The sequence below is a fragment of the Urocitellus parryii genome, unplaced genomic scaffold (genome assembly GCF_045843805.1).
Source record: "Urocitellus parryii isolate mUroPar1 unplaced genomic scaffold, mUroPar1.hap1 Scaffold_61, whole genome shotgun sequence".
Classification (NCBI taxonomy): Eukaryota; Metazoa; Chordata; class Mammalia; order Rodentia; family Sciuridae; genus Urocitellus; species Urocitellus parryii.
In genome coordinates this window covers 1,110,142-1,122,454 of record NW_027554109.1, presented here as the reverse complement: position 1 = coordinate 1,122,454, position 12,313 = coordinate 1,110,142, and positions in this window count along the sequence as shown.

The window sequence follows — 12,313 nt, the reverse complement described above, 5'->3', positions numbered from 1 at the left end:
TGATAATATAAGCAAATTAACTTAGTAAGGATATAAAGCTATAAATAATAAAGTTAATAATTTTTCATAAGTAACATATACAGAATACTGAACAAAAAATCATAAAATAAACAACTAATGTACTCATATCTTATATACTTAGCAATATTTGAAAAATTGACCATAAGTTAGCATATTATACAATCTCAGCTAATTTTGAAGTCTTAAAATTATATAGTCTTTATTATCTGGCAGAAAGGATTTTATGTTAGAAATTAAAAACAGAAATATTTAAATAATTCTTACATTTAGAAATTTAGACTTAATAAGCAAGCCAACTATCATCAGCGACAATTAGAATATATTCTAAATTATGGCACATTACATAAATATATATGTACAATTACATAAGTATAGCTAAAGTATATCAAGCAATAACTTTGTAGGTTAAAAACATTGCAGGTACTTAAATATTAAAAGTTTATTTGGAAAATATTTTTCTCAAGAAAATAATGAATAAAAAAGTGAAATCCAAAGACAGAAAATTAGAAATAAAGGTGGTAGTAAATTTTTGTAAAATATTTACATATAGGCGTGTATGTTTGCACATGTGTGTACATGTTTTAACAAAGAAAAATGTTATTTGAAAAGTCTAATCAACCTGATAGTATCCAAGGAAAAAGTAGAAATCAGAAATTGCAAATACTAATGACACGATTAATGAATAAAGGAGACATTACTATAGATATTACAGATAAAAAGATATTAAGGGGATATTATAAGCAGTTTTATGCCAGTATACTTTATTATTTGAATAAACTGTAAAAATCTTAGAAAAGTGTAACTTTAGAAGACAAAAGGAAACAGAGAATCTGAATAGCCTATATTATTGAAGGAGTTGTATCTGCTATCTAAAACACCACCACCAAAACTTTAAAATACCTTCACACAAAGAAAAATCTCTTCTCTGATGTTTTCAGCAATGAATTTCAATAATAATCAAAAGAGAAATAATGAAAATCTTATACAAAGCATCTAAGGAACAAAAAAATCATGACGATTTTATCATCATTTTTTTCTTATACACGAGAACCTTAAACGCAAAACCTGAGGATTTAACAGAAGAGAAAATTACTCTTGTCGACATGAAAACGAAAAATTTGAAATAAAATTTTAGGAAACCAAATCCAGTAGAACCCTGTGTACAGGGAGATTTGAATTTTCAAAATAGTTATACCTTTTATACATAATAAATAAACCAACTCAATTGTAAAATACATATATTTTATAATTCAGTTGGGTTTAATCTAGAATTGGCTTAATCTTTTATTCTTTTATTTATTTATTTATTTATTTATTTATTTGTTTATTTTTGAGAGAGAGAGAGAGAGAGAGAGAGAGAGAGAGAGAGATTTTTAGTATTTATTTTTTAGTTTTTGGCGGACACAACATCTTTATTTGTACGTGGTGCTGAGGATCGAACCCAGGGCCGTGCGCAGGCTAGGCGAGCGCGCTACCGCTTGAGCCACATCCCCAACCCAGGCTTATTTTTTTAAAATCAATTATATAATTAAATTAAATAAAACAAAAATTATACAATCATCTCTATAGATGTAGAAATGCATCCAAATCAATTCATCCTAAAAGGCCTTAAACTCACTATGAATGAAGCAGGTATTCTTGTTTTTGATGTTTTAAGTTAAATTTGAGTTTAGTTATCTATTACAATTTTGAATAATGTATATGTGCTATAGTTGTCTCATAATGTATTATAACACTTTCATTTAATAACAATATTTGACATCTATTTCCTACTAAAAAACAGATACAAGTTAAATATCTATTATTTAAGTGCATTCTTTAACTGCTAAAATATCTATAAGATATTTGCTCTAAATAATACTAAGTAATGTAATTCTGAAAGTATTTTCTGAAGTTGGTAGAGCAGGATGCTAATATCCTCACTTATTTTCAGCTTGTTCTATTCCTAACCCATGCATTAGAAAACAAAATGAAATAAAAGTTATAAGGACTTGAAAGATTTTCTACTAGAAAAACAAAAAACAAAAAAAAAACAAAAGAAAGACATAAACAGAAAATGAAATAGGTAGATGGGCAGAAAAGCAAGCAGGCATATTTTAAAAGCTAATATACTAGCAGTCAATACACATAAAAAGGTGCTTTATTTAATTTGACATCCATGAAGTGAAAGCTAAACATACATGCAAATTAAAAGTAATTTCAAAATAAGATTCAAAATTCACATTCAACAGAAATGAGAAAGAATGACAATAACAAGTATAGCTAAAGGTGGGGACAGTTCAGGATTTGCACAGTTCAGATTTCTTGTATATATCTGGTAAACAGTTTAAGCAGATATGACTGTATATTTATCAAATAATATTGAACATGAATATGAATCATGACTTAGAAATTCCTCCTGTATGTAGGTACTCAACAAGAATGTTTGTACATATATTTTTATGATATATATATATATATATATATATATATATATAGAGAGAGAGAGAGAGAGAGAGAGGGGTACATACATATATATAGAGAGATAGATGTATATAAATATATCTCAATTCATGTATATGTGTATATATATTTAATAGCCAAACTCTCCTAGATCTAAACTAATATATATATATATATATATATGAAAAATTTTCAGACAAAGAGATTATGATGCTAAATAAAAATAGAGGTCAACAAACAAAATTTTGAAGAGTCTAGAATTGAAGAAATAAAAAAGGTAATTTTTCTATATTTAAATATTTTAAAAATTAATTGATACCTAATGGAAAATTTCCTGCATTGCATAGTATGAAAACAATAGCAAAGAGAATTCGAGAGGCAATGGGTAACTTATTGCATTGACAAGTAATAGCTTAAAGTAGTGAAGATTATGATTAAGGATGTGTATGCCAAATAGAGGAAAATTGTTAAAAATAGGAATGAGTCATAAATAATAACATAATAGCAGAAATAAAACAGTTGAATCCAACTTTTTTCCCAGGGAACGATCACCAAGATAAAAATACTTGAGGCCATAGAAAAAGTATACAAATTCAAAGAACTGAAATTATATAATGTGTATCCTTTGATTATAAGGTAACTATGCTACAAAACAATAACAAAAATCATCTGGAAAAATCCTAAAAATATTTGGAAATTACCCCACTTCTAAGATGGGTGGGTTGAAGAAGATATCATAAAAGAAAGACAATATTTTCATTGAATGAACATTAAATATTGAAGAATACACATAAAACAGGATTTGGCAGAAATATATATATATATATATATATATATATATATATATATATATATATATATATATATCATTAACTGCTTTGCATTCAGACCTATATACAGCTATGATCTTATCTTCCATCTCAAGAAAATAAAAACAAAACTAAACATAATTATTAAAAGATACCATGCCACTGTTGTCTCGATATTTTTGCACAGTTCCGATCATGTCACTCAAGAGTCTTTATGAAACACACTTGAAAGCTAGTGTCTCCAAAAAGATAAGAATGTGATTCTGCAACCTATACACTCATAAAAATGAGAAATTATATCCCATCTGATTGAAATGTATGATATGTCAAGATCACTGTACTGTCATGTGTAACTAATTAAAACAAATCAAAAATTATATAAAAAAAGATAAGAACCTTTGGAAAGACCTGGAATCATACAACTACCTAATTCCCCTGCTTGAATACCTTTGCTCACATTCTGTGTTAATAAACCTACAGACACCTTTCTTCTCTCCTGGAAGATGTTTCCAGACTATTTTATATGGAGGGGAGGATGAGCAAGTGTACCAGAGGATTATAAAGACAGTTTTTTCTTGATTTCAGGATTTTTATCTTGTGGTCCATCTGGTCTTGCAGCAGGAGCATCAGTGCTAGGAAACTGCTCTGGGTGTTGCTTTCAACTTGAATAAAAATGCCACCTGTGATCAAAAGGCATGTGTTTTTCTGTCAGTGTATATAAAACTATAACAATCTACTTTCTTTTTGTTTATTTTTTATTTGTTCTTAATAGTTATAAATGGCAATATAATGTATTTTGATGTATTATTCATATATAGAGTATAACAACCAAAGGCCAAATGTTCTCTTTGATAGGCAGATACTAACTCATAATAAGAGGGGACAGTAGGGAATAACAGAAGAACTTTGGCAATCTACATTCTTAGGAGCAAGACAGTCTCAGAAATTCCTCAGTGTTTGCTTTTTTATTGTGTAACTGATTTATACACACACACACAAAAAGAATATTTTAAATAAATAAAACATACAACTTCATGAAGTGAAAGTAAAAACTCAATAGAAAAACTTTAAATATATAAAAAATTAATAATATGCTGGCTAGAAAAACCAAGTAACAGAGAGAAGAAACAAATTCCAAATATTCTAATTAAGTTAAATTAAAAAGATTTGAGGACATATTAAATGCAATTATATATCCCAAATTTGACAAATTAGATTAATCAATTTATTAAAAGACACAAATTACAAAGAAATCACTCAAGAAAAAAAAGTCTATCTGAATAATGCTAGGTGGAATACTTAGACTGAAGTCACAGTTAACCTTAAAACAGACACACACACACACACACACACACACACACACACACACATACACACAAACATGCTTCCAATCTAATATGAATATACTTTTGAAATGAGATCTATATTGAGCCCAGGACCTTGTGCCTGCTAGGCAAATGCTCTACCACAGACCTTCAGCCCAGCCTAAAATCTGCAGTACACTTAAGGCAGCAACAATGCAAGTTTTTCACACTCCTTGACTGTAGAAGGAAAAGGATTCTTCTTATTTTATCCGTTCAGTATAACCATTCTCTCAATAATAGAAAAAACACTTTGATCAAAAATAAAATTAAAATAAATACCCATAATCAATAAAGATCAGAAAGTCCTCAATAAAAAAAAAACTTAGGAATGGAATCCAGCAATATATAAACTGGATGATATATTGGGATCAAACTAATTTATCACAAGTAAATTCTTGTTCAGCATTTGAAAATCCATCACTCTAAGGACAAATTTCAACTATTATTCATGATAAAATGTCCCATCTGTGGGAGAACTGGAAACTTCCCAACTTGATAAAGGGTATCATAAATTAAAACAAAACTTGTTGTGTACAATTGCACTTATACATGATGAAGTTCTGAATGCTTTACATCCCTGAGACTAGGAACAAGATACTGATCCTCACCAGCACCACTCATTTGGTATTATACATGAGGGCCTACTCAGTGCATGTGACCAGATCAAAGATTAAAAGGTGTAAATATTGAAAAGAAATGAAAGCAACATTAGATAAACAACAGACTATCTACCTAGGAACTCCAAACAGGAAGTTCAAAAAAAGCTACTAAAAAAAAAACTATTTGTAGGGCTGGGGTTGTAGCTCAGGTGGTAGAGTGTTTGCATAGCATGTGTGAGGCACTTGGTTCAGTCCTCTGTACCACATAAAAACAAATAAAATAAATATATTGTGTCTGTATACAACTAAAATATATTTTTGAAAAAAAAGGATTTCTAGTGTACAACCAGATATATGAAAAATTATGCTCCATTGTGTAATATGAATTGTTGTACATTCTGCTCTCATATATAATAAATTAAAAAAATGTATAATGACTGAGTTCTGTTTGGAAACACAGGGAAAAGCCTGCATGCTCTACAGGTAGGAATGGTCACCCAGAGGACATTCAACCCCCAAAACAGCAGCCAATGATATATATCAGTGGAGAATGTCACAACAAAAATGAAATAAAATCTAGGGATCCAATCAGATGCAGAGAATATGGAAAGAGAATAATGCACAAGAAAAGAACTGAAAGATTGGTGGTTTGTGATGCTCAATGAAACATGGAAATTCAGAGGAGTGTCTTCCTTTGTACTTGAATTTGACCCTTTAATGTTTCTCATTATTATATAGCTTTTCATTGAGCAAACTTATCTTATGAATACAACTATATACATATGATTAAATTGTATTTCATTTTCCAAACCAAGTTGTGTTTATTTATCAATAATTTGTGTAAAAATTTTTTTGTTTAATTAAATGACTTAATTAAAAAAAATGATTAAATAAAAAAAACAACAAACTATTTCTAGAACAAATGAGTAAGTTTATAATGTTCATGGAATATAATACTAATATACAAAAAATCAGTTGTATTTTTATTAGCAGTGGACAACTGGAAATTGGAATCTAAAAACACATTTTATGATTTATAATAATAAACAATAAAATGCATATTAGTCTAATCAATATGCATAATAGTTCTATGTTAAAATTGATACTCTTTCAATTTCAAAAAAGAAATAAAAGTAGATGTCTTATGGTCATGGATTAGAAATCTCAATATTTTTAGGATATTAATTTTTTTCCAAATAAGTCTAAAGATTCAATATGTCAATCAAAAACTGAAATTTCAGAAAAAAATTATAGAAATCAACAAATTCATTCTGAAATTTATATATAAAAGAAGAAAATTACAATAGCCAAAACTATTCTTCAATAAAAGAACAAAACTGAAACCCTGACAATATGTAAATTTGTCACGGTCACTGCCAGGCTGGAAATTAAGACAGGACCCTGAAGGCCAACACAATGCAGCACATGCTGAAAGGCTTATTACTGACCACAGCCTGAAATGCACTTTGATTTGATTTGATTTTTTATTTTTTACTTTTTTTACATTTTAAAAAATAAAATGGAAATGAAAATTATAAAGAAAAATCAGTCCTACAAAGCCTAAAATATGTATCCTGCAGTCCTTTACAGAAAAAGTTTGTTTGGTAGAAGCAACATAACACACACCTCAATCAATGGAAGTAAATGGATAATACAGGAATAGGTACAGATAGACTCAATTGTTTGCAAGGAATGAAGCAAAGACAATGCAATGTAAAGACCAGTGTTTTCAACTGGCTATTCACATATCGGCAAAAAAAAAGAAGAAAAAATTTAAGTCCAATTTTACTATAGTCCAAAATATAAAAGTGAAACCTAAAAAATTTGTGGAAAAAATGTATTAATGAAATTGTGACATTGCTTTAGGCAAATGTCACTTGAATAAGTTATCTAAAGCAACCCAAAACAGAACAAGCAAGACAAATTGAATATCAAAAGATATTATCTATAAAACAAGGCAGCAAAACTCAGACTAGGAGAAAATATTTTGAAGTTATGAATCTTATAAAAGACATCTCCTGAACATGTTAAAATATTAGAAGTAAATATAACAATTAACTAGAACTAAATGGACAAAATTATGAATCCATTGTTTATTAAAGAACCTGTGTACATGACAAACAAATCTATGTGAAGGAGCTAACATGTATGTCATTAGGAAAACATAAATTGAAATCCAATGAAATTCCTCTATATATCAGTTAGAATGCCCCCAAAATATAAAATCTGACAATTCTAAAAGGTGAGGAGAATGTGGTAAAACTGGAAATTATACATTGCTGGGGGAAGGGCAAAGTTGTAGAGCACTTTGAATAACACTTCAGCAGCAATTGCTTAGCAAAGACCAATGCAAAGCAATCAGCAATCACATAAGTAATTCTTTTATATACCCACTATTGTAGCATGATAGACAAATGAACACATAGATGGATAGATACATTAATCAATCAATCTCCATGATATTTGGGTAAGCAAGTATGTCATTATTATGATCTGTAAGTATTAGAAGCATAAAGAGTCCAGAAAATATCTATACAGAGTGCTATTACATTTATCTTTCATATATACTATTATCATACTTAAATTCAATATTTGTTAGATTTAATTTGTACTTCTCTTTGGTTGCAAGAATAAAAAAAAAAAGCCTTGCCATTTATTGAAACAGAAAATTTTAGGCAAAGTTTTTCTTATAAAGAGGGTCAACATGATCATCATTTAGATAAAAGAATATCAGTTAAGTTGTCTGTTAGTGCTAAAATAGATTTAATACTGTTTTATATGTGTACAAACCTAGATTCAGTAGGACTTCTGAAATCCATACCTTCTAAAAATCATAAAATAAATTGAGGAGTCCCCTTGGAGTCATAAATAATATTGAAATGGCACTAGTATATAAAAGGACTTGTATGGTTGATCTTGTACCAACATAATATCACATTTCAGATTTTCTAATGTTTCTCATACAGAGGAGAAAAGATTTGTGTTTCTTTTTTACACTTAGACATAACCTTCTTCTGTGGCCCATTCAATATTTTATTTTTGAACTCAGTTTTGAGTAACAGGCATATACCAGCATGTTGGGTTTCCTGTTTTCAAGGACATGACATTTTGTGAGTCTTGTTTAGAGTCCAGGCCAGCAGTTTTGTGAAATATAGTCTTTAATTTCTGGGTCACTGGTTGGAATTGGGATCAATAATGAAGTAACCGTTAAGGCCTACCTGAGAAAAATTCTTCCGTCAAACACATTTCTATTGAACAGAAGAAAAGGGAGGACCAACACAGGTCCCCATCACCCCAGTGAATGCTCATCAGTAACTGCCATTCCTCTCATTGGTCTTACTACAGCTATCAAACTCTAGCTGTCTCACCACACCATAAACATCATCTCCCCAGCTTTATTATGTGGTAGAAATGCATGACGGTATGTCTGATTTCCTCATGAGATTTAATTTTAAGGGAATCAGAATCCACAATGAAAGTATGCATTTAAGTAGATAAAAGTGTTTAGGAGAAGTGACAGATGAAACCATTAAGCATAACAATAAAAGAAGATAGAAATGATGATTCTCAGTTAAAAGTATTGAAATTATTGAGTTCTTTATATGTACAGCGTTTTTCATATTCTAGAAGTATGCAAAGAGAAAAAAATGCAGAAGTAATTAAAGTATACACAGGAGAAGAATGTTGACATGAAAAGACCTCAGATTCTTTTATTCACAAATATTTGGATATTGAGGATTATTTATATGGGTCGTAATGTATTACTGACTGATAAGTTAATGTTTACATCAATTATATCTAGATTTATCTATCTATATATAAAAACAAGTGTATATTTTACTCAATGTGTTGAAAGGAATATTGAGTTTTACTTACATTTAACTTATGTTCTCACAAAAAGTAAATAAGACAGAGAACCAAAATCTCCACTTTGTATTAGGCTCATCCTGTAGTATCTTAGTTCTTACTGCAGGAAAAATAAAACAATGATTAAAAATTAACCTAACTATTAACTAAACTTATTCAGTAATTTTGAACCATAGGAAGAGAATTTTATTATCTACAGAGAAATAGGAAAGCAACATTTCCATGAGAAATTGAATATATAAATGAATGTCAAATAAGTAATGCATTTTGAAGACACCAAATTGTAAACAGAAATTAATAAATGTATTCTGTGCGGTTAAAAATGATAAACTGCTTAATTTCCATTTAAGTTTTTCTTTTTTTGGAAAATATTTAAAAATCTATATACATTCAAAGAAAATTGCAAAGCTTTTAACAAAATCTTCTGTTGTATTTTTAGATTGAGATGTATAAGAGAAAGAGAAAAAAGAAAAGAAGCCTATTTCATAAGGTAAACCACTTCATATGGACAGAAGAAATTCTTACTTTACAAATTGGATAAAAAATAGCCAGAGGGTCATGAAGACATGTAAATTTTAAAACCTCACTATAGTGTTGTTATTAAGAATGGAAGCATAACTCAGGAAAATGGCCATCCTAACCTATAGAGGAAATTTAGCCTAGAAGAGGCGTGGCCTTGAGCAGGGGTGGTAGTGTCAGTGTGCTGCCTTATTAGCTGTGTGGTCTTGGACCAATGGTTTCATTCCTCTGTGCCTCATTTCCTCATTTATAAAATGAATACAATAACACCTAGATCTTTGGTTAATGGAAAATCAGAGTGTGTGTGAGGAGGGGGTTAGAAAATAAAGATTTTCATGAGAACAACAAACAAATCAAAACTACTAACCCACTTGAATCTAATGTATGAAATAAGATATGTCAAGGGCTATGTAATGTTTTGAACATCCAATAAAAAAATTTTAAAAAAAGAAAAACTACTTCAATATTTGACAACAACCATGGCTTTAAAAAGTACATTGCATATTGTTGCAAGAAAAGGCAACGTGGCACTTTGCCTTATAATGTATCACATAATTAGCAATGACAATTTAGTTACTAGCTCATAAAATTCAAAAAATTTTAATTTAAGTGTATTGATGCTGAGGCTAAAATTTGAAATACTTTGATATTTGGTTTTATGTATTGCACTGAGTCTTTGATATGGTTTTCCCACCAGGAGCCTTTGTTGTTAATTGTTTAGTGTCCTTGCTGCTCAAAATAGACATAGTCAAGTAGATTGAATGGTAAATGGTTGAGAGTAAATGCTTGATTTGTCTCTGGTTGCTGCTACTGGTGTTGTAGTTTCTTTCAGAAGCTTTCAGTAGTTTGGTAGTAAAAATGCACTATCAAGAGACTTCTGCTGGTTCATTTTTTCTTCTTTTTGAATTTCTGTTTTCTCAAAACTTTCTCTTTTTTTAACGTAATTTTCTCAAAAATAAGCAGGAATTTTTTCTTAAGAAATCTTCCCTGTGAATCTCAGAAACTAATCAATGGAAAGACATTTCAGAAACATTACTTTACAAGTCTTAGTTTCTGCTTTCTGATCTGTGATTGAAATATTACCTTGTGTTACCTATTTTCAATTAACATATGGACACTCTTTAGACTTCCCATTGAGTTTTGACAGCCTTGTTCTAGAACATATACAAAATGAGGTTAGCCCAATTATGTATAGGGGACTTAGTTAAAAGACACAACTGAGAGTGAATTTCCAGTCTCCACTGCCTTCCTCTGTACTGATGCATGTACTCATACTTCACTTTCAAATTACCACAGACCATACATACAAAGTGGGCAAGCGGGGAGCACACGAGCATGAGCAGCTCTTTAGCAATGCTTCCTCCCCACTCCAGCTGTTAACTACTTGAGCTGCATTTTGGAATGCACAGCTGAGTGGAACTGAATATGCAGGATTCACCCCAGAAGCAACTGAGAAACCATAAATTTTGCTGAGAATCAAAGATTATGGAGGTTGAATAGATCATATATCACAGAGCAAAATTGGGAAAAAATTTGAAAAAAAATGAGGATAACATGAATACTGAGAGAAAAATACTGCCTGCAGAAAAACTGGAAATAATCAAATCAAATCCTTATAAATGAATACCAAAATTATATGGCTTAATATAGATGGAAAAGCAAATACAATTTAAAATGTTTTTAAATGTTAGTGATATATCTATGTGTGTGTCAGTTATGTCAAATTTGGAGACTTCTTAAAATATTTCCTGTAACTTGGAGAAGATGTATTACCATGTTTTCTACATGACAACTGGGCAGATGCATTGATCTGGATATATTAATAATTTAAGCAAAACAAAACAAAAAACACCTTAACAAGGACAAGTGCAGATATCACCATATAGAGTTGAAAGAGTTCATTTTTCAAGTCAAGAGTCTGCCTAAACATTGTGATAAATATTTTAGAAAGCAAGCAGTGAACTGATAACTTTTAGATTAGATGTATTAATATTTTGCAGAGCTAAAAGTACATGGGCTTGGCAAGGCTATTGGGTATAATATCAATATAAAAACTGAACTGTGATTCCATATAATATCAAGAAAAAATGAAATGGAATATAGCATTGGGCTGGGGATGTGGCTCAAGCGATAGCGCGCTCGCCTAGCGTGCGTGTGGCCCAGGTTCGATCCTCAGCACCACATACAAATGAAGATGTTGTGTCTGCCGAGAAATAAGAAAAAATAAATAAATGTTAAATTCTCTCTCTCTCTCTCTGTACCCCTCTCTCTCTCACACTCTCTTTAAAAAAAAGAATATAGCATCAAAACCACAAAAAAATTGATGATATTTAACAAAATGTGTGCAATAATTCTACATAGAAAACTATACAATATTGTTGAGAGAAATGAAAATCCAAACAAATGGAGAGAAAAAGGTGATTATGAACTAGGAAACTATAAACTATTAGTTATTAATTTTAGCTGACTATAGATTTAATGCTATTCTAATCAAAATCCCAAGAGTTGTTTTTTGTTTGTTTTTGATTGTTTTTGTAGAAAGTGATAGAATACTGATAAAATTGATATGGAAATACAGAAAACCTCAGAATATTTGGAAAGAAGAGTGATATTGTATTACTTTCATTACTTGGTTTAAAGACTTACTATAACTCTTGGGTAATTAAAACAATGTGTATTGATGTTAAATGTG